Below are 26,711 nucleotides of genomic sequence, written 5' to 3' on the forward strand. Positions count from 1 at the left end.
GCCATGCCGGGGGGGCTGTCTGGGAGTAGCCCGATGGGGACCCTTCCTTTCCAACTCAAGAGGGTTTCTATTGCTCCTAAAGAAAGCACAAGCACACCCTGCTCAGGCAGTCCAGTCCCTTCTCTGTGCACCCCAAGGACACCTCTGCACAGTTGAACTCCAGGGGAGTGAGTTTTGGGTGGCTGCGTTTCAGAGCTGGGGAATATGCCCAGGCACATCCCAGCAGCAGGCAGGCACGGGGGAGAAGCACCATTCCCCATTGCCCTTTGCCATGCTGTGCTCCAAGCCAGGGTGGCAGGTGGATGTGGGGACACTGAGAGCACAGTGAGGGTGCCCCGACTCCCACATTGGAGAATGGGGATGGGATTGCAAAGCTCACAGCAAGGAGAACATCATCCGCCCAGCAATCGTAATTAAGGTGGCCCTGGAGGCCACATTCCTGCCCTGGCTCTGGTGGGTGGGAGGTGAGCTGGGGGGGATGTGCCTGGAGCAGGAGGCACCCCAAAATCAATGTGCTGCCACACGGTTGAGCTCAGAGTCCGGAGGTACCTGACATCCGACAGCCTGAACGCGCCCGGGAGACGCTCACTCGCTGTTGTTTATCTCCGGTGTAATTAGCTTAATTAACAAAGCAAATGAAACTCGGTTTCTATCTTCAGGGTTGGATTTGGCATGGTGTTTGCCCTCTTTTCAGGGCTCAGCGAGGAGCATGGGGTGAAACAGGGTGTGCAGACGCTCCCAGCCGTCGCTGCCACCCCCCCAGCAGCTCCCCGTGCCGCAGCAGGCACTGCCCATGGCGGGGGGAGGCTGGCTGGGCTCTGCAGGGCTGCAGGGATGCTCAGCACCCTCCCAAAGCTCCCATCTTCCATGAGGTGTCTGCTCCCAGGAGGGACAGGTCCTTGGGACAGAGCAGTGTCTCCAGCAAGGCCATGTGTCCTGATCTGAGACTTGAGGGCTCTCAGCTCATCAAGGCTTCCAGCACCGAGCCTTTGAACTGTTGTTGCAGAGCCTTGGGAAGCAGGAGCTCCTCTGGCTCTGCCACAGCAGAGTCTGCAAAAACAACGAGCCTGAAATCTTCTGCAAACTTGGCTCTGAATTCCTACAGACTTTTCCCTTCCCTGCTCAGCCCCTCTTCCCTTGGCCCGTGAGGAGAGAGAGAGGTGGGAAGCAGAGCCTTGTGCCATCCTGAGCCTGTCACCGATGGAGATTTTGGGGGAGAGACAAGATCTTTCTTGCCAAACCACTTCGCATCAACAGTGAGCCCAGACTGCTTTTGCTGCAGGGACTGGCAAAGGGAGAGGCTGTGGAACAAAGGAGGAACTTCTCCACGCATACCACACACAAATATTTGCCGTAGCAGCAGCAACAAAATAGCAAATTAGCAGCAAACGAGGTGCTCCTACGCTTGGTCCGAGTCAGCCAGGGAAGGAAAATCCCACTCGAGTGTTGCGCTGGGCAGGTGAAACATCCCTAGAGCAGCTCCAGCCGTGTCAACGCAGCTGCCACCGGGTCAATGTATTCCTCCCGGCCGCTGCCTTCCCCAACGGCTGCTCCTCCAGCAGCCCGGCAGAAAGACGGGAGGGGAGGGGAGAGGGAGGCAGCCCCCGGCGCGGGCAGGGCCAGCAGGCACGGAGGGGCCAGGCAGCGAGGCTGGGGTTGGCAGGGAAATGCCATGGTAACCCGCCGGCGTGATGCTGAGCACCGCGCGTCCTCCCCGCGCTGGGGCTGGGCGAAGGAAAAGGGGACAATGGGGCTGGAGAGGCAAAGCTGCCTCCCCAAGCTGTCCTACTTTGCTGCTGTGCCCCATCTGTGAGCTGTCAGGCACCCGTCCGGCTGCACCATCCGGCTGCTTTTCCAGCGGGGCTGGAAGCCCCCCGCAGGCAGCATTTTGGGGGTGGGGTGGTCCCTGGGGGAGCCCCGCGCAGCAAAGGGCAGGCACTCTGCAGGGATGCTCAGGGAGGGTGTCTCTGAGAAGCGTGGATGGCTGTGGTGAGGGTGCAACGAGCCAAAGCCTCTTCTTGGAGCTGAGATCACCCTTTCCCCTGCTCTTTTTAAGCAGAGGCACAGACATGCAGCCAAGCGTACGGCTGGTGGGGTGGACACCAGTCAGGATGGAAACCCCAGAAGGAAAAGGCACCTCCAACCAGACTGAGATGAGAAGACAAACTTTTTCCCCTCCCAGCTCCCTGCTTTGCCACGCACGAGCAGACCTGGTATGGCAAAGGGACACAGCGACCTGCCATCCCGGTGGGGTTTCTCCTCCCACTGCCCTACAAGGTCTGTGGGTGCTCCCCCGAGCAGCAGGAGGGTGCTGGGGGGGTTGCACGCTGTGGCAGGAGCCCCGGCGGGTGCAGGAGCCCCGGGGGTGCAGGAGCACGCCCGAATCAAAGGCAGGATTTAATTAAGATTTCCGACGGGGAGAGATAGTGAAATGAGCTGATCCGGGCGCTCTGGGCAGGGCTGGGGAGACTCCCTCTGTCTGCACCGGCACGCCAGGCAGCATTTGCATTTTTAAACAGAGCAGGTTTTAATTGATATTGTGCTTGGATAACACGAGGAAGGAAAAGCGGGGAGGCCTTTTCATGTCTGGGCTCCATCTCTCCTGCAGAGCTCTGGGTCCCCCAGGGAAGCCTGGCTCTGGGGTGCTGGGGAGGGCAGGATGTGATCCCACAGCCTGCAGGGTTGGAGCAGGGCTTTGCCGTGCTTCTCCCTCTGCACATCCAGAGCTTGGCATCTCACAAGGGGAGGATGGGGGGAGGTTTGCCCAGCGTATTTCTGAGGTACTCTGGGGTAAATATGAGCCTCCAGAGCAGGTCCCAGAAGCAGTTCCCTCCCTGCACACACACCCTGTGCCCAGCATCTTCCCTGGCTACTGCCAAACCGTTTTCCATAGAATCACAGAATCACTTCAGTTGGAAAAGATCTTTAAGTTCACCAAGTCCAAGCTCACCATGGCACTCAGCACCACGGCTTTGCAACGGCTCCAGGGCTGGGGACTCCCCCATCTCCCTGGGCAGCCTGGCACAGGGGCTGATGCCCCTCTCAGGGAAACAGTTCTTCCTAAAGAAGGGAAATAAACCGACCAAAAAAAAACCACCCTAAAGATGTTTTTCTTGCAGCTGGGTCTCTCCCCAGAAATGCTGGGGTGTCCCCTTTCCCGGGTGCCCGCAGGGGATGCCGCAGAGCCGGCTGCACACACGCTCCCGCTGGGCAGTGCCAGCGGCGGGCGGGGGGGAGGTGGCACGGCCACGCTCGCCGGGAAAAGCCGCCGAAGGAAACGCCGCCAAATAAATCAGGCGGATTCATTCAGACGCGATTCTGCCCCGGAGAAAGGAGAGCCTTTGTGGGGAGCGAGGCGGCCGAGCCAGCCGTCCACCTGCCTGCAGCCCGCGCCGCCGGCTCCGGCTCCGGCGCCAGCGGCAGCAGCTGCCCCGGCCGCCCGCCCGGCGCCTGCCAAGGGGCCCCGCACGGCCCCCGGAGCTCCCGAACGGGGGCTGAGCGCTGCGGGCCCGGCACGCTCCGCGCCGCACGGGGGTGGGCAGGGTGCTGCTCGGGGGGCAGGGTGAGGAGGAGAAAAGGCTGAAGGGGACCTGATCAACACAAAAATACCTAAAGAGTGGGTGCGGAGGGGAGTGTGTTCTGTAACCACCCACTGACAGGACAAAGAGTTAGGGGCACAAGCTGGGACACACAAAGTTCCATTTAAACATGAGGAGAAACTCCTTTGGTGCTGAGGTGAGGGAGCCCTGGCCCAGGCTGCTCAGGGAGGGTGTGGAGGCTCCTTCTCGGAGGTTTCCAAACCTACCTGGACACGTTCCTGTGCCCCCTCATCGAGGGGAACCTGTTTTAGCAGGGGCTTGGGCTGGGTGAGCTCTAGAAAGCCCTTCCAACCCCCATCACTGGGATTCCATGAACCCAGCCTGCTGCTGACCGACTGCTGAGCCAGGCGCTGCTGGTCACAGGGCAGATGCTTCCATCCCCTCTAAGAGCTTCTTCTCCCTGTTACTATCTTTAACCACCTTCCCAAGGTCAGGAGGACACAGCCCCCCACCATTTGCTCTAATTCTTGGGATGCTGCACATGCCACAGAGCCCAGACCCTGGGGAGAACTCCTCAAGGGGGCTGAGAGAGGGGCTCATGGGCTTTTGATCCATCCCGCTTCCCCCTCCCCAGTTCCCAGCCTGGATTCCAGCCCCAGCTCACTCACACCCCGCACACAGCTGAGCCTACAGCCCCAACACAACTGTGGCTTCATCCTTCCCAGGCACAAGCAGCTGAGGTGCAGGGGATAGCAGCCACTGCTCGTTTTCCTTCACCTTCTGGCTGCTCCCATTGCTCTCCTCGTGGCTGAAGGACCTGGGGAGGTCGGGGAGCTGGGACGTGCTGGGAAGGAGCCTCCCCCTCCACCCCGCCAGCTGGGACAGCCGGGAGCATGCGCTGCTTCCGGAGAGGAAAATGACATAATTCATACCCAGAATAATTCCCTCCTCAGAGCAAACCCAGCTCTATCTCCAGACTGACAGCGAGGCCCCAAACCCTTCTCTTGTTCCCTAATCTCCAGCTCAAACCGTGAGAGATGGTGGGAGGGGGGAGGAGAGGTCCCAGGCGCTGGTATTTAAGATGTGGATGCTGCAAATCAGTGCTGGGTTAGGGAGGGTAAGGGCTCCAAAGATGACAGAGTGCCTAATTACATATGCTTAGCCAAGATTTTTGGCAACAGCATCAGAAAGGAGCTAAAGCTGCCTAATTCCTGCTTACCCCCAAAATAGCCCCAAGCAGACAGGGCTGTGGTGGGGACGTGGCCAGGAGCTGCCTTGGGACACCAACCATGGAGGTGGCGATGCCAAGGGACCCCACAGCCCTCACAAACCCCCTCCCCATGTCACCCCAGCTCTGAGGGAGGTGGGGTGTGGGATTTTGGTGCCAGATCCCCCTCAGCTCCCCCACAGCTGTCCTTGGTTGCAGGGCTGGGCTGGGGCTCACTGCCTCAGAGGGGCTGTGCCTGGTTATCTCCCCAACGAGGGGCCTGGAGCCATCAAGATCTGCTCCAAACAATCACTTCCTTTCCCAGGCACCTTCTGAAAAAAAAAAAAAAAGAACAAAACACCCCAACAATAATAAAAGGGGAAAAAAAAAAGAGCTGACTTTTCCCAGTGCTGCCACATTTCCCTGCCCTGGGTTTTCCTGCCCCCCCCTTCCACAGCTTCCTCACCCAGGGATTGTCCCCAGTTGGCTCTGCACCACTCCAGACCAGTCCTTGGGGCTGGCAAGGGTGGAACCAGGCAAGCAAAACCCTCTTTAGACCACCCTGGCACTGAAATAGGGATGAATCCTGCACAACAGGGCTGGATCCTGCATGGAGGGATGTGCCTTTCTGCTGTCGGTGTTTTGGGACCTCTCATGCAGCTCCATTTTCATCTCACCCCACACCTTCCCCCTGAGCTGAGCCCAGCACTTGAGTGACTTTAATAACACCACCCCCTTCCCAGATGTTTTCCTGGTGAAAAGCTTTATGGGCCAGACTGTCCTTTCCTAGCTGCTGGGCTCCTGTGGGAGCTCCAGTGTCTCCAGGACAGCTCTGCAACATGCTATGGCCACAGAGCATGAAGTGGGGCTGCCAGGGCACAGCAGAGGACACAGGTCCCATCCTGGGGTGGCTGCATGGTCCGCTGCCAAGCTCTGGTTCCCAGGGCTGCCCATCCCCAGGGAGCTCCAGGGAGGCAGATGTAGGGGCTGAACCCAAGCAATGCCTTCTGCTGCGGGGAGGTGTCGGCAATTCACAGCAGCACTGACCCGAGCTGCTGGTGACTCTTCCCAGGGCTGGGTTTGTCACTGGGGACATCATCAGCGTCCCTCCTCAGCCCCTTTGCAGCCCCACCACTCCACAACCTGCACAAGGCAGGGCTTGGCCTGGGCACTGACCTCCTCCTGCTGCCAGCGATGTCTCAAGGCGCACACACACACACCTGCTCGTCTCTCTTCGTGGCTTGGGCAGCAGCAGTGGGCATCCAGGCATCGCTCTGCTCAGCACTGTGAGATCCTTTGTGACTTGGAGGCCAAACTCTCTTCCCAGCAGGACGTGAGGCACCTGCAGTGGCTCTTGGGACACTCTGGCAGTGGTTCTCCAGCTCCAGAACCACTTGGTTTTGTGGCACATATGAGAATTGTGGTTATAGGTGCATCTAAACACAGTCTTGAGGGAAGCCCTGAGGCTGCCCTGACTCCCAGCTGTGCCATGGTGCTGCCTCATGGGCACCCTCTGTCCAGGGCTGGCTCCTGTTCGGGAGCTAAGACCAGCCTGGGAGAAGCATCCCCCAGTCCTCTCCATGCACAGACCAAACTTTATTCCAGCAGACCTGGCCCCCTCCTGATCTTTTAAAGTCCTGGTGCTACTCAGACTCAATTGGTGCCAGGTGAGGAGATGAGCTGTGGGCCAGAGGGGCTGTGTGGCTGGCTAACTGCAGCTTCCCCCTGGCTGGTGTGGGGTGGAGGGCTGTGATCTGCCTGCAGGAAGCCAAGGCGATAGCTCCCCTCGCTGCTATCTTGCTCTCTCGGTTTCCCATGAGCAGAGCAGCCGCCTCTGTGTGATAGGGCTGGGCCCAGGCAGAGGGAAAACACCCCATTTTCCAGCCTGGGGGCTTTGTGTGTGCCTGGCCCTGATCTGTGCTTGCATGTCAGGCTGGACTCTGCACCTTTCCCCGTGCTCAGAAGCATCCAGGGGCTGGGTGGCCTCTCTGCTCCTTTTGGAACATCCCTCTGGCTCAGCTGTGCCCCACGTTTTGTCCTTGGTGCCCAGGGATGAAGCTTTGGGCTATAAACCCCCTTCAGCTCTCGTGTTGGCTCCTGTCCCCCCAGAAGCATCCTGGGATGTGGTGATGCCCTGTGGGATGACCATGCCCAGCCCCAGAGCACATTCATCTCTAAATGATTCATCTTCCCTCGTGTGGGAGCTGGGACCTGATTTGGCAGCGTGCATTGCCCTTTGGCTGTGGCTTTGGTTCTCTTCTGCAGAGGCACAAGGTCCCTTCCCCTCACAGGCAACGGGAGGGGGTTGATTTCAGAAGACAGGTTGGATGAGCAGCCAAAGGATCCCGTCCTGGGGCCAGACCTCTAAGTATTTTACTTTCCCTGCTGTGACAACTCATCTTTAGTGGGAATAGAAGAGCTGGGGCCCGTTTGTGGCCCCGGGTCGGGACAGATGTGTGCTCCCATCCCTGCCGAGCCGCCGCCGCTGTCCCGCGTGGGACGGGCGCTGCTGAGCCGTGGCCATCGGGAAGCCCGCGGAAGGCTTTTGCATGGGAGCTGCTTTTTTCCCCTGCCTGCTGCACACGGGATTGCAGGAACGAGTTCATTTCCCCTCAAGGCAGCTCATTACAGAGTCCTCCCGGCTTCCCGAGGCTGCAGCGCGGAGTGAGGTGGCTGCGCCGCACCTTCCCTGCAGCAGTGAACCGGGCTCCCAGGGACCACAGCAAGGCTTGTCCTAGTTTGTAGGGGATCTTGAGGGAGCAGGACCACAGCTGTGCTTGGGGAAGGGTTGTTTGGCTGCCTGCAAAGGTTGAGATGGACGCACGGAGCTGAGCTGGGGCAATGGGCTTGTGTGCATCCCGAGGGAGCCGGGGATGCTCGCAGCAGCCGCAGCAGCAGCCGGTGCTTTCCAAGGATGTGGGGTCAGGACCAGCCTCCTCCAACCTGCCACCTCATTTGTCATCATAAAAATCAGCGTTTGGGATCTTCAGCGTGAGGTGGGGAGGGAGGGGTTTTCCAAGCCCCTGGGCTGGGGCTGGGTGCCAGCACAGGATCGGGATCACAGCCGGGAGCCCGTCGGGAGCGGCGAGTCGGGGGAGCCCCGCGGCACCGGCTGCTCCCTGGCACCTGCCCCGCTCCTCGGCAGGGGAAACTGAGGCACGGGCTGCCCTCGCTGCCAGCATGGTGCTGCACTCAGAGCCTCGTTGCAAGCGCAGTACCTTCACTGGGCTTTACTCTTTCCAACTGGTGTTTCTTTCCGCTGCTGTTTCGCAAGCTGAGGGTCTTTCGTAAGAGGAGGGAGGGGGAAGTTTTGCAAGGGCAGAAAATCTGCACGTGCCTTTTGAAACCAAACCTGACCCCGGGCCCCAGAGGCTGCATCACTCACTGCTGCCTTCCCCTTTCTGCCTGGAAAGCTGAGGCTGAAGTGTCGCTAGGGTTGGCCTGGAGGTAGGAAGGGCCACCCCTGCTGTGAGTTTGCTTGAGCTCAGCTCAGCTCAGGCAGGTCAGAGAAACCCACCTGGAAGTACCACAACAGTGGGAGGTGGTGGGGTGGTAAAGGCAAAATCCCAGTGCTTTGTACTGTCTCCTTTTGCTCTGTGGGAGCCTCTTTGTGCTCCTGGGATGAGCAGGGAGGGTGTGATGGATGCAGTGATGCTGCTGACCTGTCCAATCCTCCCTGGCTTGCAGCCAGACCCAGGAATCTTCCCATCCCCTATGGCCATGGCTCTTGCAGAACCACCGACCCGTCCTGGGGATGTCTCTGGAGTTGAGTTTCAGAGGATCTGGCCACATCCACAGACCAGCAGCAAAATGTGCACCCTTAAGGGTGCTGATGTGCACCTCATGGTGAGGCTGGAGCTCCTCAGACCACATCCCACCCTCCTCCCAGTGATGAGGCACCGGGCAGCTGAGCGCTCTGGAAGGACTCAGTTACCTAATGGGAAGGGGTGGGGGTGATAAACACACGCAGATAATTTTACTTTGGGGTAAGTCAATAAATTACTAAAGAGCCTTTGATTGTGCTCTCAGTGGTGCATGTTGATTCAAGAACCCAAGACATTTAGCCTCAATTATGTCTATTTGTGTGTCTTTCCTGCCTCGCTTCTCCACGGCACAGGGGAAATAACGCTGCCTTGTCTGCGTTCCCACACCTCTCCCACCTCGGCCCCGCTCCAGATTTCACTCCTGTCCTGATAACCCTTCTAGTGGCGAGTGGGAGAGGATCAGCTCTTGGCACAAATCCTCTCTGCCTCTGGCCAGCTTTCTGTGCTTGGTTGGGCCCAAAGGACAAGGAGCAAATGCTCCCCGTGCATGAGGCTGGTTGTGGCCGGCCCGAGGGGCAGCAGCTGGGGCGGGGAACAGAGAATCACAGAATCATTTCAGTTGGAAAAGACCGTTAAGATCATAGAGTCCAACCCCTCACCTCATGCTGCCAAACCCCTCACTAAACCACATCCCTCAGCACCTCATCTGCGTGTCTTTTAAATACCTAAACCTCCCCTGGCACAACCTGAGGTCACTTCCTCTTGTCCTGTAATCCATTACTGCAGAGAAGAGGCTGATCCCCACCTCGCTACAGCTCAGTGAGATGTTTCGGGGCCAGCCAGGGTTATGGTTACCCCATTCCCCCTCCTGCACAGTGCTGGGATGATGGACAGACAGCTTCACTCTGCAGAAACAGCTCCACGCTGCAGGAGTGCAAACTGCCTTTCCCTTTGGCTTCACTAGGGAGACCCTGGCAGGGCAAAGGGCCCCAAACCCAGTCCCCCTCTGCTCCTCCAGCCACGCTCCCCACGGGCTCTGGCACGGCATGGTGCAGCCTCTCAGCTGTGTGTGCCGGGAGAGAGCCCCTGCAGGGGTGGATTGAAGTGATGCTCAGACCACACAGGTCCCTTAAGCCGCCAAAGATTCAGCTTTCAATCCAAGTTGGCACCGGTGCTCGGCTGCGAGCGTCGGGAGCTCGGCTGGGGCCGTGTCGCCACGCGAGGGAACAGCTCGCTGTGCGGGAGGGCTGGTGCCATCAAAGCAGCCGAGGACTGCACCAGGGATCAGCTCTGCTCTGAGCCAGGGCCACGTGCACTGAGCTGCTCCTGGATCCCACTTGGGACCGTGCTCCTCAGCCCACCCCGGGGCCGGGCCAGCAGCTGCAGGTGGGGGCTTGCAGGGGCATTGCTGCTTTTGCACAATCAGGAGTGTGAAGTCGGCTTCTGGAGTGGGAGTTCATGGTCAAAGCCCCTTTTGCAAAGGGTGGTGTGAGCTGTCAGGGCCATGCTGTTAGGAATGAGCCCCTTCCATTGGGAAAGACACTTTCTTCTTTCTGGGAAACCTCTGCAGAGGGTCATTAATCACCAGGCAGAGCTCTGTGCCCTGGGATGGGCTCTGGGTTTGAGCTCTGTGCTCTGGGATGGGCTCTGGGTTCTACACACATGCTGGTGGTGGATTTGCCATACTTACTGTCACCAGGTGCTCAGGAGCAGCTTGGGAGACCAGCCTGGTGCTGCTCTGTGGGTGTGCAAGCCAGGTATGCAATAGGAAGCGGGAATTGCTCTGGAAACCAGAGGCATCCTTTCTGTTTCTGGACTGACTACATGTTTGTGCATGCAAATTTGACAGTGGCTTTTCAAGTGCAAATCTCTTGTGAAAACAAAAAGGAGTCCCGAAACTGGAGTGCATGTTGCATTGAATTAAGCTGCTCTTGCAACATTTACCCAGAAACCGTGTCGAGATCCTCATTCCCCGTGCCCTGTGCCTGCAGAGGTGCACCCAGCACCTTGTTTCCTTGGGCTCTGCCATCTATTTTTAACCTGGCCAGAGGAAGCACACGTTGCCCTGCAGTAACCACCCACCCTCAACAGACATTTCTGCTCAGCAGAGGTGACACATAACTTAGTGGAGTGTCCCCGACTACTTGGGGCTTTGCATTAGTGAAGGATTACCTGATGGGATCAGACAGGAAGGGAACAGCATGGGGATGAGGCAGGGATGTGCTGCAGTGCTGCACCAGCACAAAGGTGCAGGCAGGGAGGAACAGGGCTTCTGGGTGCTGGCTTTTGCATCAGCATCCCCAACATCCCACCCAGCTGCTCACAGGCACTTGGTACTGTGATGCCTTCCCATAGTGGGATGTGAGGTTCCTTGGAAAGCAGCCCCATCCCATGGATGCCCCTGGACAGGCTCTGCCAGGAGCTGTTGAAAGCTGAAGGCAGCAATGTGGCCAGCTGAGAAAGCAGAAACATGCTCAATGGAGATAGGTTGTGGCTGGAGCACTCCATCATCAATTCCCCCAGCACCTTCTCACATGGTGAATCAGTGGGATGGAGCAGGTTCCTGACCTGTTGCAGGACAGGACCACACAGGGTGGGTTCCACGGGGCTGTGGCAGCATCACCAGCCCAGAGTGAGCGTGTCCACAGCCTCGGTTGGAGCACTTCACGCCACAAACTGTTGAGTCACTACCCAGGGTTATTTTTACCCCCTGGAGCAGGCTGGCTGGGTCATTCCCAGTTCCTAATTGCTGTGATCAGACCTTCATAAATCTCACCCAAAAGAGGAAGTCTGGGAAATGGAACTCACCCCCTGGGAGTGAGGGGGGCTGAGCTGTGGTCAGGACTGGCAGCACTGGCGCAGGGACCGCTCTTACCGGAGGAGGGTGGGAGGGATGGAAAGCACCAAGCCCTGACTTGCTGCCCTTCACACATGCCATTTCAGAGCTTCCCCCAGGGATATTTTGGCTGACGTTTTACTAAGGCCACTGCTGGGACAGCCTTCTTTCACCTCCTCCTCTGTTCCCTGCTTGCCTCAGTGCTCCCAGCTCCCTGGCACAGCCACGCCAAGGGCAGCAGCGCCGGATGGAAAAAGCCAACCCCTGATGTCTTGCCTAAAACTCACACCACACCCAACTGTCTGAAAAGCCTTCACTGAACAGTTTGTTGGCTATTTTTGTCATTGCCTCTGCCCTTCCTGGCCAGGGCTGAGACCAGAATCAGTGACACCACAACAGAGATGACATGAGATGAGATAGCCGTGTCCTGGGCATGGGCAGCAGAGGAGCGCTGCGTGATCTTGCTGGCAGGGTGCTGGAGATGTTGGGGTGTGTTAGCATCATTGGTCCTGCATGCTCTGGACTTTCTGGGTTGGGTCCTGGCTGGAGCCCACAGAAGGGGGGTCCTGCTGATGCTGCTGGGATTTGGTGTGGGCCTGCAGGCTGCAAAGGAGAGATGTGTGGAGATATGCAGAGCACAGAAACATTGCCATCTGCTGACACGTCCGGGCAGGCAGCGGGGGACCCTGCCATGTCACCAGTCACCATTTGCAAATGGCCCTGGCTGAGCTGCCAGCCCCTTGGCCAGTGCAGGGCATGAGCAGAGTGAGATGGCCCTGCTGAGGCACAGCTGTGGGAGGGCCAAGTGACCAGCACCCATCTGCAGCGTGGCAAGTCGTGATGGCAGTGATGGAGGCTGAGCTCGGACCACGGTGCTGCAGGTTCTTTCACTGCTGACAATCCAGGAGATGATGAAGGTCACCCTGCTCATCTGCAAAGCCTTAATGAACCTTCACCCTGCTGCAAAGAGAGACTTCAAAGTGCTGGGGCAGCATCCAGCACAGCAGCCTCGTGCAGGCAGAGAGGGCAAGTCTTGGTAATTACAGCCTCTGGTGCAAGAGCTGCAAAGGATTTGGGAAAATACACACTCGGCTGCAAAAAAGGGTTTTGATTCCCCTCATCTTTTCTCCCCCTCAGCTCCCCCCAGTGCCCTCCAGCTACAGACCTTAGAGATGCATGTCTTGGACTGGCTTTGCTTTGTTTCAAGTTCCCTGGGAATCTGGCACTGGTGTTACCCAGAGGAAGGGTGCTTCCAGCTTCCCAAGCACCGGGGCTTTGCCAGGCAGGCAGACAGCTGGGAGCTCCCCGATGCTCTGGCCTGGGTCTGCCGTCCTCACTGGGGCTCAGTCAGCAGCCTTGCACACCCCAGACTGCAAATTTATCCTTGCACAGGTCAGGGACCCCCATGAGGAGCCCTGGCAGGGATGCAGGAGCGAGCCCCAGCTCGTGGTCAGCGGCTGTGAGGTGTGTGTTGCAGCCATCCCCAGGGGGGTGTGAGCAGCCAGCACTGGCTGCAGCAGGCAGGAGACAGGGAGGCTGCTGTAGCTCCCAGTTTCTTGCAGAGGAGCCAGAGGTGCAGGCAGGCGTGTGGGGACAGGCTGGGCAGCCCACGGCCTCCCAGCAGCACCTGTCTCACTGCAGGATTCAGCCTCAGTGCGGGGATGGTGTCAGATGGGTGCCCAGTGGCCCGTTCTCCTTGGGCCCAAGATCAAGAGATTGAGCTCACTCAGTCTCTTTCCCCAGCCTGACCTTGTCCCAGCCTCCCCCTGCTTCCCCTCAGGGCCACAGGCAGGTGCACACACCTCTGCTTTCCCACCAGCCACACAGCACTCGCTGGGCTGCTGCCAGCCAGGCATGGGCTCGGGCTCTGCAGGGGTAGGACAGGCTGAGGACGGTGTGTCAGGGCCATGAGCAGCCCCAAAGGCTCCCTGGAGGCTGCTGCAGAGCTGGAGGGGTGAACAGAAGCTGGGGGAGAAGCTGTGTTTCTCTGCCTAAAGTGAGTGCATTAAACTCCAGAGCTGAGCTCACCCATGGGTCTCGCTGAGGTTGTCTGCACATCAGCACCCTGCTCTAGGGCACAAAAAGGTCTGAGCATGGCTCAGTTCTTGGGCTCCTCAAACCCCAGGGGTCCTGGGCCATGCCTTCCTCATCCCCTATCCCATGGAGGAACCCCCTTTGCAGAGGGACCTGTGCCCTAGGCCAGGCTGAGATGGCTACAGGTGCCTCTGCAAAGCTGTGTCTGCCTTGGGGGTCCCTCCAAGCCTGTGAGAATCCCACCAAATCCACCACCAGCCACAGCTCCCTGCTCCGGGCTCCACGCTCAACACGGCAGCGAGCGAGGGCATGACAGTGCTGCTTCTGCTGCCTTTCCCTTCCCCATGCCCAGGTTGCACCAGCTCCCTGGGACCATGTAGGACATGCTGCTGGGTCAGTGTGGCCAGAGCAGCCCCTCCAAGCAATCCCAGCAGGGTTGAGCCTCCTGGGGGCACAGGCAAACCCGGCACGTCCCGGCCTCTCCCCCTGCAAAGCCGCGCATTTCCCTTTCAGCTTGGCCGGCGACCTGACAGCAAAGGCACTGTTTCACTCCTGTGTCAACATTTGGAAGAAAAAAGCGGGGGGAAATAGTCATTTCTGTCAAACCCTGGGAATGTGGATGCCCCAAAAACAAACAGAAGCTCTGTTTCTTCAGTGAAAGGCCGTTGTGAATCTGGTTGGCTGCCAAAAAGTGATAAAAATGATGGCTGTTCCGGCAGTAGAGAGGAGTTTTGTTGGAAATGTCATCCCCCCACACAGCCTCCCCCCGACATCTCAGCTTTAGGAAAACACCATTTTTTGTCAGTAGGCTGCCAGGCAGATGTTTGGCCCAGGCCCTCACTGGAGGCCACATGCACCCAAACTGCCATTCCCACCCCTCTTTGTGTCGTCTGTTTGATTGGCAGCTGTCAGTCACTGCTTGTAGGGGTTGAGTGGTCCAACTTGTCCCTGCCCAGAGCATCCCAAGTGGCTTTAGTAAGGGTATTCCCTGAGGAAGGGCCACCCCAGACCATGCCCAGGTACCCCTCCCCACCTGGCAGCAATGTGCCCAGTGCCTGAGATGTGGGTTGGGCAAAGTGACCATGGTGGGTCAGGCCACAAGTGCCACGGCTTTGGTAGGATAAGCCATGGCTGGTCCCTGGGGAAAAGCCACTGCTCCTGACCAGTGCAAGCAGCTGCAATCCCTGACCCTGGGGAGCACAGGAAGGAGGATGCTCACAGTTTGTACATACAAGGGCTTTTTAAAGGGCACAGGGGAGAGAGAGTGGTTGTGTCACTGGAGCTATGAGCCAGACTTGTCAGGGCTCATCCCTTATTTACTTATGAACAGTGGCAGGTTTCCAGGGAGTTGTTTTCCTGGTGTAATATTAAACTCTCAACCTTTTGTTCTGAGGTATTGCCCTGGCTCAGGTACACCAGCCCCAGCCCCACACTGCTCCCTGTTTCAGCCAGAGTGGCACCGAGCCCTTTCCAGTGAGGCAGGGCAGGGGCAGGTGATGGCTCAGTGGAGTGTGAGTGTGCAGGGGCAGCTCTCAGTGTCCCTTCTGCTCATCCTGGTAGCCCTCTTCGGGGCTTTCCAAGTGAACACATGCATCAGGTGCTACCTGATGGGCACCTTCACCCCAGGAGGGACCTGCCAAGACCTCCAGCCGCAGGGCTGGGTGCTGCTGGCATCACTCACTCATGAGGAGGATGTGGACATGCTGCTGCACTCACAGCATCCCTGAACAGGGGGGTTGAAAGGGCCCTCCAGAGCTCCTCCAGCCCCAGCCCCCTGCTAAAGCAAGTTCCCCTTGCTGAGGAGGCACAGGAACTTGTCCAGGTGGGTTTGGAAACCTCCCAAGAAGGAGCCTCCACACCCTCCCTGGGCAGCCTGGCTCAGCAACAAACAAGTTCTTCCTTATGTTTAAGTGGAACTTTCTATGTTCCATCTTGTGCCCCTAAACCCTTGTCCTGTCACTGGGCACTGCAGAAAACAGAGTGGCCCCATCCTCCTGACAGAAGGAGCTTTAGGTACTTGTAAGTGTTGATGAGGTTCCCCCTCAGTCTTCTCTTTCTAGGTTAAACAGCCGCAGCACTGATGTACCTGCAGATCAGATCTATCAAAACTGAGTGGTCTAAAGGATGAGTATAAATATTTCCTCTGTTTCAGCCCTATTTTGGGTCTTGGCAGGCTCATGTCCCCCATGGACAGCTTTTGGACCTGCAAGGAAACAGCCAAAGGGCTAGAGAGGGACCAGAGCAGTTAAACCATGGCTGTGCAGGTGTTTGAGGGCAGTCTAAGGGACTGGCCTGCCCTGCCTGGGCTCTGAGCAAAACCCACCTACCCAGGCTCCCCTCCACCACTGCCACACAGACAGCCCCCATCTGTCAGGCAGGAGGAAAGGCCTGAGCTGTGCTGGGTGGCTGAGGTGAGCTCAGAGCTGTGGAGGTGTGCAGTGCCTGGGGCAGCCCAGCATCGCCTGCCGCAGGGACATGCCCAGGCACAGCCGCTTCCCCGACCATGAGAAATCCCACGGTGCAGAGCCTCCTCCTCCTCCTCGTGGGGAGGGGCACAGGGGAGCAGGCAGGTGGAGTGCCTGAGGACATGATTCCTGATCAAAAACCCACACGTGTCCTGGCTCTGCTGAGGAGGTGAGAGCAAACCTCTGTGTCCCGAGTGGAAACGAGCACTGGAGGCAAACAGTGTGTGCCCAGCTTCCAGGCTGGGGGGCTGCTGAGTGTACAATGACAGCAGCCACATGCAGGTCCCCAATTAACTGCTAAGACACCCCATTACTTGGGTAGATCTATGTGCTCCTTTTCTGGCGCATCCCCACGTGGTGTGGAGGGGCTGCTGGAGCTGCCGCTGGGGTTGGAGCTGCACGTCTGAAGGCTCTTTGCCCCGAGCAGCTACCCTGCAGGACATTGATTTTTTGAAGCAGGCTGGTCCTTTTTAGTTCAATTCCTGCTATCTGCAGCTCAGCCTCTTTTTCGTTTAGGAAAGAATTGTCCCTTTTCCCAATTGCAGCCTCACTCAGGGAAGGCACATAGGTCAGGCAACTCCCTCCAGTCAGCTCCTGACACACATCCCAGTGGAAGCACTGATGAGATGCCTTTGGATCAAGCCTAGATCCTTCTGGAGCATGTGCCCTTCAACCTCTCCCTTCCTGAATTTTGTGTGATGATGAACAGGCAGGCTGGTAACAGCAAGCAGGAGAGAACATGGGGGTTGCATGGAGTGATGGAGGAAACTGAGAGCAGGAGAGAGAGCTTGAAGAGAGAGAGCTGAGGGGGAGAACTGGGCTCCTTTGGCCTTTATTCTAATGATAATCAGGCTGAATTCCTCTAGACAACCTCAAGGGATGCAGCACTGAATAGCAGGCAGAGAGCTTTCCCAGAGAGCTGAGCTTACTCTTTGTGTTTTGCCCTCTCCCAAGGGAGCCAGAGGGGCACAGGGTCCTGTTGGGGACCTGTCTGAGAGCTCCTGCCCACACCAAGCCCCCTGCACAGAGGCAGCATCTCTGGAGCACACCGTGGCTCCTGTGTGCAGCAAGAGCTGGTTTATGCCCGGGCATGTCCCACAACCTGTTAGGAGACCAGGGCTGCACTCCCAGGGCTGGTTTCTGTCTTCTTAGCAATATGAAGGGAGCACTGGTGGAAGGAGCTGAATGCCACATGATAGAGCATCTCGAGAAGGGTCCTGTCCTCCCCAGCTGGCTGTAAGATACTGTCCCCCAGAATCTGATCTCTCAGCCTGTGCTGGAGCTGCTGCAAATGCAGACAAAGTGAGGTGTGGGAGTGGAGCTGACCCTCTGATCCCCACAGCACCATTGCCAGCAGCTGAGTGGAAAGGTCATTTCATTGCTTGTTTCAGAAGCAAAATTGTCTCTGCTGCTCCTTTGACCAGAGCCCTGTCCCAGAGCAGGCTGCACTGTGGGCAAGGGGATGGCAGCTCCCTGCAGGCACCTGCCCCAGGGGTCCCTGGCCACAGAGACAGATCCAAGCCCATGGGTGACTTGTGCTTCTGGCTGGTGCACGGGCAAGAAGTCAGGGTGCAGCCTGGCCCGTTGCCGGGTGCCCGTGGGCGGCACTGTGCCGAACACGTGTGTGCAAGCCCGAGCTGAGGAACCTGCCACGTGGGGGGATGGAGGAACCCAAAAAGCCCAACTTCACCATAAAAATATCAATCATCTCTAAACATCCGTGCGATGCTGAGCCTTCCCTCCCTGCCTGGTATTTTCTCACGCTCTGAAGCTGGCAGCAGGCACTGGGAAGCAGTGTTGGAACTTGTCCTGCTGTCCCATCAAGGCCGTTTATCTCCACCATCGAGCCCTAGAGCTGGAAGAGCTGCAAGTAGGGGCAAGGCACGCTCCCGCTTGCTGCTTTCCATTGCGTCACTTGGACACGGGCTGAGCGAGCGCCCAAGGGCCAGATCCCACACACAACACCTTGCCTGGTCCTGCAAAGCAGTGTCCTGCTAGCCCAGTGCTACCCCATTGATTGACAGGACTCAGGGACTCTGCTGATACCCCTGAGCATCACCGGGAAGCCTCCTGTCCTGCCAGCCTGCGAGGATCCAGTGTGTGGCTGCTCTGTGCCTCTCCCAACAGTCTCAAAAGGGCTGCAGAGCCGTGGTGACCCCAGATGTGACCTTTAATGTCTGGTGGGGATGGGGAAGCTGGCTGGGAGCCACCTTCAGAGCAGAACGTGGCCCAGGCCTGGCTGGATACTCTCGCTGGGACAGGGAGGACAGGAGGGGACGGTGACACTGCTGGGGCACAGCTGCCCAGGGAAGAGACGAGGCACCTGCCCCTGGTGTGGATGACACAGCCCCTAACGCTGTGTGCTCAGTGTGGGATCCTGCTTGGAGCAAGCCTGGTTAATTAAGGCAATTAGGAGGCAGGCTGCTGCCTTGCCCCTCCCTTGCTGGCTCCTCATAAACCAATGGGTTTGAAAACCCTCCAGCCTGCTCTGCACCCTCAGTGCTCCACAGCTTTGAACACAAACAGCTGAGATTCATCCTCCTTTGAGTCCCCAGCAAGCACCAGCCTGCAGAGCCCCAGCCCTTTTCCCCCTCGGGGCTTCTCACTTGGCCAGCATGGCACAGCGTGGCACAGCATGGGATGGAACAGCCCAGCCTCTGGGGTGGGAAGGGTCAGCAGGGTCCTGTGGAGGGGGATGCCTTGGGCTCACCTTCCCCATCACAGGTGTTTGGTGCCCACAATTCCTTCCCTGTCTGGGCCATGTTGCCACCAGAGGTTTGTGGAGATCACAGTGTGATGGTTGGCACCACCAGAAGCACAGGTCCCATGAATCTGGTCCTTCCCACCTCTCATTATGCCCAAGCCAAGCAGATGTGCCACCCCTCAGCTCACAGGGATGCTTCTTCAGGGAGGTGGCAGGGGGGTCCCTGCTAGATAGATCCCCCTTTCCACAGAGAACCTGGCCCTGGGCACTGGCCAAGAGCATGTTCTTATCAACAGAGGAAGCAAGAGTACAGCAAAACCTTCTCTGATGTCACAGGGATTCCTGACAGAGCCACACAGACACAGGCACTGCAGCTGGGGACTGCTGTGCCTCGCTGCGTGAGAGCTGGCACGGATGGAGCTGGGGCTTGCTTGGGGCTCACAGCACAACACAGCCCCAGGAGCAGCAGAGCAGACACAGGAAACCAGTCTGGTTTCCTACACACTTACCACTCAGAGGGTTTCCAGTGTGTGGGTGCTCTGCTGTCTAATAAGAAGGCTGGGCTCCCTGTGCAGTCTCTCTGAGGCGACACTGGCGGTGACACCAACAGCGACTGTTTGACCTCTTATTCCACCGCCTACACGCACAAAACTTACTGGCAGCAAAACAGCTTTGAGGATGTCACTCCTGTGTCAGAGGAGGCTGGATTTGGTCCCATGTGCTCCTGTGGAGACAGAGCTGCGCTGGGCATGAGGCAGGGGCAGCTCCAGGGCTGGTGGCGTGGCCAAGGAGAGCAGGAGGAGGCTTGTTTGGCTTGTCCAAACCCCCACAGCCAGAGAAAGCCTCTCTTTGTGAAGCCAGACCTTAAAACAGGTTCTTTTGGGACAGGTGAAACCGTTTTTGGTTTGATTTCAAGTTCATTAGAAAGCACTAGCAAGCCCACAGGTGAGGAGCCTTGCAAGGTGAGAAAGCCTTGTTTAATGAAAAGCCACAGATGGCTGGTGCTGAGAGTGTTAAAGGCAGCCACTCACAATGTGTGTCTCTGGCCAGCCAAGCCCTTGTTTTTGTAACATTAAACCCAATAGTTTTGTTTCAAAATCACCAGAATCCTCTTGCTCCCCAGGGCTTGGATGTCCCAGAGGGTTAGCTCTGGGGCAGGCTTTCCCTGCTTTTCCCACCCTTGGAAACCACTTGAGCCCTTCCAGCAAAAAAACCCCCTCACTAAGCAGTGAAAAAAATACCCAGGCAAAGCTGTAAAGGGTTGTTGGCCACATGGACTCCCTGGTTTGGTCATTTCCTGCCTTGCCTGCGTGGGAGTCTGTGCCAGTGGCATCTGCACAGGACAGATTGAAGGGCTCTGCTGCTAGTGGGGCTGGCTCAGGGCTGCCCCAACCCAGCATCCACACACCACGCTGGCCACCTCGCCTCGGGGCTGCTGGAGAGGGGATTTGATGGGCAGGAAGAAGGGAAAAAGAAACCCCAACAAACCCCAAACCGTGCTGTTGTGATGGCAAGAAACCAAATGTCCCTCTGCACCCTGCCCTTTGTTGTGTGGGGAAGGAGGCAGCTACTGGGAAAACGTGGTAAGGATTGCCAGCAGAGCCCAGGGCTGCCCAGGACGCTGGGTTTGAGGCACACGGGCAGTGAGCTGGCCCGTGCTCAGCAGCAGGGGAGCTGAGGCTGCAGGGCACTGTGGCACTGCAGAGGGGCTGCAGGACAAGGGCACCCCCTGCCCCGTGCCCCAGGAGCAGCAGATGTGGTACCCAAGGCAAACAGATCTCACTGGAGGAGCTGGGAATGGAGAGCTTGGGGGAAGAGATGCTGGTCTGGGGAGATGCTCCAGGGGAAATCTGCAGTGGCACTGTACTGTGGCCAGTGCTGGGCTCCCCAGCTCAGGAGAGACAGGGAACTGCTGCAGAGAGGCCAGTGCAGGGACACCAAGATGCTGAGGGGATGGAATGTGTGTGAGGAGGAAAGGCTGCAGGCCCTGTTCAGCCTGGAGGAGGCTGAAGGGGGAGCTCATTCGCGTTTGTAAGTCTCTAAAGGGTGGGTGTCATTTCTGTAATGTCCAAAGACAGGACACGGGGTGATGGGCATCAGCTGGAACACAAACAGTTCCACAAACACAAGGAGAAGCTCCTTTGGTGCTGAGATGAGGGAGCCCTGGCCCAGGCTGCCCAGGGAGGATGTGGAGGCTCCTCAGGAGGTTTCCAAACCCACCTGGACACATTCCTGTGCCCCCTGAGTGAGGGGAACCTGCTTTAGCAGGGGCTGGGGCTGGATGAGCTCTGTAGGGCCCTTCCAGCCCCCACCATGCTGGGATTCTGGGATTCTTCCCTGTCCCAAACTCCTCATTCCCAGGGTGGGAAATCACCTGCCAGGGGCTTCTCTCATCTGTGACCCTTCCCCATCCCTGGTCCACAGGGTGCATGGAGGGGACAGGACCCAACTCAGAGTGCTGGCAAGCAGAGGGGTCTGGGAGCCCCTTCTCCCCTCCCTGAGGGCTGCTGGAGGGGGGGACGTGCTGTGCTGCCGCCTGCTCCAGCGTGACCAACGGCACAATGAGGGCTGAGGTTTAACTGAGTGTGCTAATTCGACATCTGGTGATTTGGTCAGGCCAAAGAAACTGTTTACATTCACCTTCCAACTCTGTTTGGTTTGTGATAGGAGCCCAACAGAAGGCGATGCTGCGATGGGGGTTTCCTATGAGAAAAGCAGCCCCGGGGCTGAGCTCTGGCAGACACCCATCCAGACCTTCTTTCCCTGACTTTTTCCCCCTCTTTATGTTTAGCCTTTCCCTCATCTCAAATAAAAAGAGTGATTTAAAAGTCTTTGCAATAAACCAATTCAAACAGAAGCCAATCTGCAGCGCTGTGTAATGGGAGAGAGGGCTCTGCTATTTGCTTAATTACAGGCTGATGTTTGTCGAGTACTTGTGGGTGAATTGTTTGCAAATAACAGGTGAGTTTATTCATGCTCAGAGCCCTGAGCACTGAGATTAGAGCTGGGGTGGGAGACAGGAGGCTGGAGGGTGCTCAGGGCTGTGAGTGACCTCTGGAAAGTCCCTGCTGTCTGGTCCTGGAGTGGCTCGGGGTCAGGGTGCTGGTTCCTGGGGGGAGCTGAGCCCAGAGGGCTGCAGAGCTGCCACACTGGTTGAAGCTGGGTGCCTTGCACAGTACAGTCTGAATCACATGCAGTTTATCCTTTTACAAACTGCAGATAAGGATTAACTGCTTTATGGAGTCCCTGTGTTGAAATGTAGCCCATTAGTGAGAGTGGATGGAGGCTGCCTGGGCTTTGGGAAGCCTGGAATCACAGCATCAATCTCAGCCACCCACTCCCAGGTGGTTCCTGACCTCCTGTGTGTCTGCAACAGCCAGCACCTTTCCTTAGGACTTCTCCCCCACTTTATGGTGCAGATTAGAGCATTTTTGGGTGTTGGAATGGGAAATGGCTGCCAGATGCTCTGCTGATGCAATGGTGAGAACAGGCAGATACAAGCTTGGAGGCATCAGATGTTTACAGAGTTGGAATGGACGAGGGATCTGTGTGACTACATGGTCTCAGCTATTTTTGGCCCACCCTGCAACTAGTAATGTTTCAGCACTGGAGCACAGGTACCTCTCAAGCATGTCCAGGCTGATGGAAATGGCAGCTGCCCTGCATGCATGGAGCAGGGAAGTGATACCAGGCAGGGGGATGTGGCCCCAGCCAGAAAAAAGACACGTGTAGGAGGCAAATGCATCCCTACAGCCACCCACCTTCCCACCAAAGGCTGCAGAGAGCAGAGTCCAGGTGCTCAGGAAAAATGTTCCCAAAGCTTTTCCAGCAAATAAAGAAATCCTCATGTTTACAGAGTGCACCAGGGAAGAAGCTCACCCACAACTGTGAGTGTGCTTTTCAGGACTCTGAAACAGAGACTGAGGACAAAGCAATGAGGTGTTCTGGTTTCAGCTGGGATTGAGTTAATTTTCTTCCCCATGGCTGCTCCAGGGCTGTGCTTTGGGTTTAAGTTGAAGAGAATGTTGACATTGACAGCACAGGAATGGTTTGGTTATTGCTGAGCCATGCTGCAGAGCATCAGGGCGTTCTGCTTCTCACCCTGCCCTGACACCGAGGGGCCTGGGGGTGAAGGGAAGCCTGTGTATGCACAAGAAGCTGGGAGGGAGCCTGGCCAGGACAGCTGACTTCATCCAAAGGGCTATTCCATGCCATAGGACATCATGCCCAGTATAGAAACTGGGGGGCTTGGCTGGGAGGGGAGAATGGCAGCTTGGGCATCAGTGGGTGTGGAGCAATTGCACTGAGCACCATCTTTTGCCTTTGTCTTGGGTTTTGTTTCTCTTAATTACTATTTTTATGCTGTATTCTCCTTGCTGTTACTGTACTTCAGTTTTGGTATTCAAACCCCACGAGTTTCGGTTTTCTTTTCCAATTCCCCTCCCCATCCTACGGGGAGTGCAGGGAGGGAGGGAGGGATGGAGTGGCTGCGTGAGGCTGCATTGCTGGATGCTCTGGAACCCCACACATGAAAGGGCAGCAGCCCCACATCTCCACCTCCCAGCCCCTCTTGCTCAAGCCCACAGGAGCTCTGCAGCCTGTGTCTGGTGCCCGGTGCAGGTGTTGAACAGGGATCAGAGGGGAGGCTGAGCCGTGACTCAGAGCCAAGACACGCAGCACCGGCTTCACCCCGCCGGCTCTCTGCCGCTGCCGCTTCGCCTAAGTCTGCGCTTGCACATTGTGCTGGGGGTGATCCGGAGCCGGCACGGAGCCACGGGTGATTCCTAGCCATGATCTGGAGTGTGGGAAAAGTGCAATCGCTGCAAACAATCAGAGGCAAAGCCGGCAGCAGCACGCAGAGAGCCGGGCCAGGAATTCGGCGGCACATTCCAGCAGGGATGACAGAGGAGGGGCCGGCAGCCGGGGCGGGCGCTGCGAAAGAAAACATGCTCCGATTTGTTGTGGGTTTTCTCCCTGTCTGCAGAGCCGTCACACCTCGCCTGGCTTTCGAGTAAAGCTGCTGGGTGCTGCAGGCGGGTGACAAGGCAGGGAGCTGGGACACGGCAGGGAGCTGGCAGCAGGGACCTGTTGGCACCGGGGTCAAGGGCAGGTCTGCCATCCCCTCTCATCCCTCAGCCACGTTCCCCACAACCAGACTGAGGCCATGGGACTCAGCTCCACATCTGGCCATAGTCTTTGTGCATCAACTGCCACCAGCACGGTGCTAAGGGCCATGGCATGTGCCAGGAGCCACCCACGTGGCTCAGCACCCATCCAGGGCAGAGCTGGAATGTTCTCCCACCGATGCTGCTGACTCTGAGCAAGTGTTTCCCTGCTCTGTGCCTCAATTTCTCCTCCAGCACAATGAAAAACCACCGCTCTGCACCTCAGAGACCAGCTTTGCCTTGCAGGGGTCAGCTTTGGGCACAGGCACGTGCCCGTGTGCATCCCACCTCCCCTGCAGGCGGGGATGCCGGCACGCAGGAGCTGTGGTGGCCACAAGCTGGGAAGCACGTTCCCTGCACGTGTTGCTGAGGAGCTGTAGCACAGCCTGTCACCTTGCAGCTCCCTCCTTCCCCTCCCAGCAGCTCCTCCTGGCTCTTCCTGACCCACTTTCTACATCACACAATTAAAGCAAAACAAAAGGGAGCGGAAGGAGGAGACACCAGCCCATTGTGAGGTGACTGGAAGCGGCTGCTGCTGCGTGGTGTGGGGCAGAAGCATGGGCCCAGGCTCAGAGACTTGGGGTGGAGGCTTTTCTCTTGTCCACTGCCCTGTGTGGGACATGTTTAGGGCTGTGGCTGCCCCAGAGAGCCCAGCATATAGGACACCAAGAGTCCTGCTCATATTGCCAGTGTCCCCTCACCTTTCTGGGCAGAGAAGGTGTGGGGCAGAGATGGAGAGCTAAGAGAGGACAGGAGTTTGGGGAAAGCTCTGAGCCCCTCCAACTCACAAATTCACACCACTTCCACAGCCCTGGTGCCTGTCTGCAGCCCACGCCACCAGCACCTTGCCTTGCATGGGCACCCCATGGGCAGAGGCTCCTTCAGAAGCACAAGTCAGGGATAATTGCTAGAGTGTGCAGGGTGCCCTGTGCCATATTTCACTCATTGCTTCAGGCAGAGCAGCCATCCGGGAGCTAAAAGCATTCAATTGTTCACTGATGCTTTTCTTTGAAGCCCTCATTCATCCTCCAAGGTCTGTATTGATTGGGGACTCCAGGAAAGCATCTGCCCTTCTCTGCCTTCATCAATGACTTTCCCACATTAATCCACCTCTTCCCTTGATAACCACACTAATTACTCTCAGCTAAGTTGACTCTGGCAGGTCACTGGAGGCTGGGAAGAGCAACCTGCTCCATGGTCTGGCTGTGCCTTAAAGCTGCAGATCTGTCTGGGAACAGGCTCCAGTGCTGGAGGGAACTGGCCCTACTGGGAACATGAACATTGTGGCATGGGTCTGACTATGGGGCAGCCCAGGATTTCAGTGGGGGTCTTCAATAGACTCAGATTTGAGAGACAGCAAGTAAAGCTTGCCAGAGGAAAGAGGACTGCATGCACGTGTGAGGAGTGTGCTGGAGCCATCCTGAAGACAACATGGCTGCTGAGGGCTCAACCAGCAGGAATGATCTCATAAAGTGAGGCTGTAGCAAGCAGAAAATGAAAAGCCTCCAACTTCACTGGCGTGACGTGTATCACGTCTCTGTTTACTCACGGGTGATTGCAACATGGGCCTCCCTTCCCCGTCCCTGTGTGCCATCTGCTGTCCTGGGTGATGGCAGAAACACCCCGTATCTGGGTAAATACCCACGGGAGAGATCTTACACTGATGGATGTGTGGTGTTGGACCACGGGGTCCCACAAACACCCCACTAACCCAGTTCATCCCCCATGGGGTTGCAGGGTGCAGGGCACCCGCACCAGCTCAGCCTGTCCCAGCCCTTCCCAGTGAGGAAAATGGCAGCCACCGAGGCCCCAGCCCAACAGCAATCATCCTTTTGTCTCCTTGGCAAGACAGCGTTGGCGAGGGTCCCTCACTCCTGGCTTTGTCTGGGCAGCTGTGGGGTGGAGAGTGAGGGCTGCCTGCCATGCTGCTGCCTGCCATGGTGTGTCTTCCTCCCGCCATGGCCTCGTGTGAAGCCTTCCTTCTCCAGCACTGCTTGTGCACCTGAGCTGGGCTGGGAATCAAGAGCCAGGAGGGCAGGATGGCTCTGGATCTCCTCCTCCTCCTCAGCATGGCTGTGCTGTCTGCAGGACACCCGTCCTGGCCTCATGCCTGTGGTGAAACACCACAAGCCTCCTCCTCCATGTCAGGAGGGTGAACCCTCTCCGCATGGCCTCCATGGCGGCCTCCGCCGGCGCCTGTGGGCACAGGGGCTGCCGTGGGGCTGCAGGGCAGAGCTGGGCCCCTCCAGCAGCCCAATGGGGCCGGGGGTACCCCAAACTGCCCTGTGAGGACAGAGCCCCCCAAGTCTGGCGCCCGCTGAGCCCCGGCAGCCATTTCTGAGGCGCCGCTGCCACCTAGTGACCTGCGGCCGGACTGCCCCGTCCCCCCGGGCCCTTGTCCCCATCCTTGTCCCCGTCCTTGCCTCTGGCCCCACTGTCTCCCAGCTCCTCATGGGTAAAACGAGGAGTGGGGGGAACCAGAGCCGGCGTGGGAGCAGGTCTTGGGCTCCCCTCCACACCAAATGCCTTTTGGGCTGAGGAAGTGCTGAAAGGTCAAAGTGCAAAACACTATGGGCTTTTTTGGGGTTTTTTTTGTGTTTCTTTAACTATTTAAAGCTCATTTCCTCACAGGACTTGTGAGGGAAACCCATCCCTCTCTGAGGGAAACCAGTTGCAGAGCCATTGCTCTTTCTAGGGTGATCCAAGATGTCTCCAGGCCCCTCTGGCTCCTGTATGCGACCTCACGCTCAATCTCTGGGGACCCAGCTGGGTGTCACTGAGTAATACCCATGGACACAACAGAACAAGCTCAGAAGAAGTTCCCTACCCTGCAGATACCCAAAGTGAGGGGCTCAGCCCTGCCCTTGTGCCCAGCCTGCCCAGTGCCACTGGCAGCAACCACCAAACCTCGCCTGGCCCCAGCCTTGGCAGCCCAAAGCCTTCCCACCTCACACTGCTCCTTCACCACATTCAGGGCTATCATTATATCTTCAAACC

This window comes from Colius striatus, chromosome 19 (genome assembly GCF_028858725.1).
Source record: "Colius striatus isolate bColStr4 chromosome 19, bColStr4.1.hap1, whole genome shotgun sequence".
In the NCBI taxonomy this organism is placed as follows: Eukaryota; Metazoa; Chordata; class Aves; order Coliiformes; family Coliidae; genus Colius; species Colius striatus.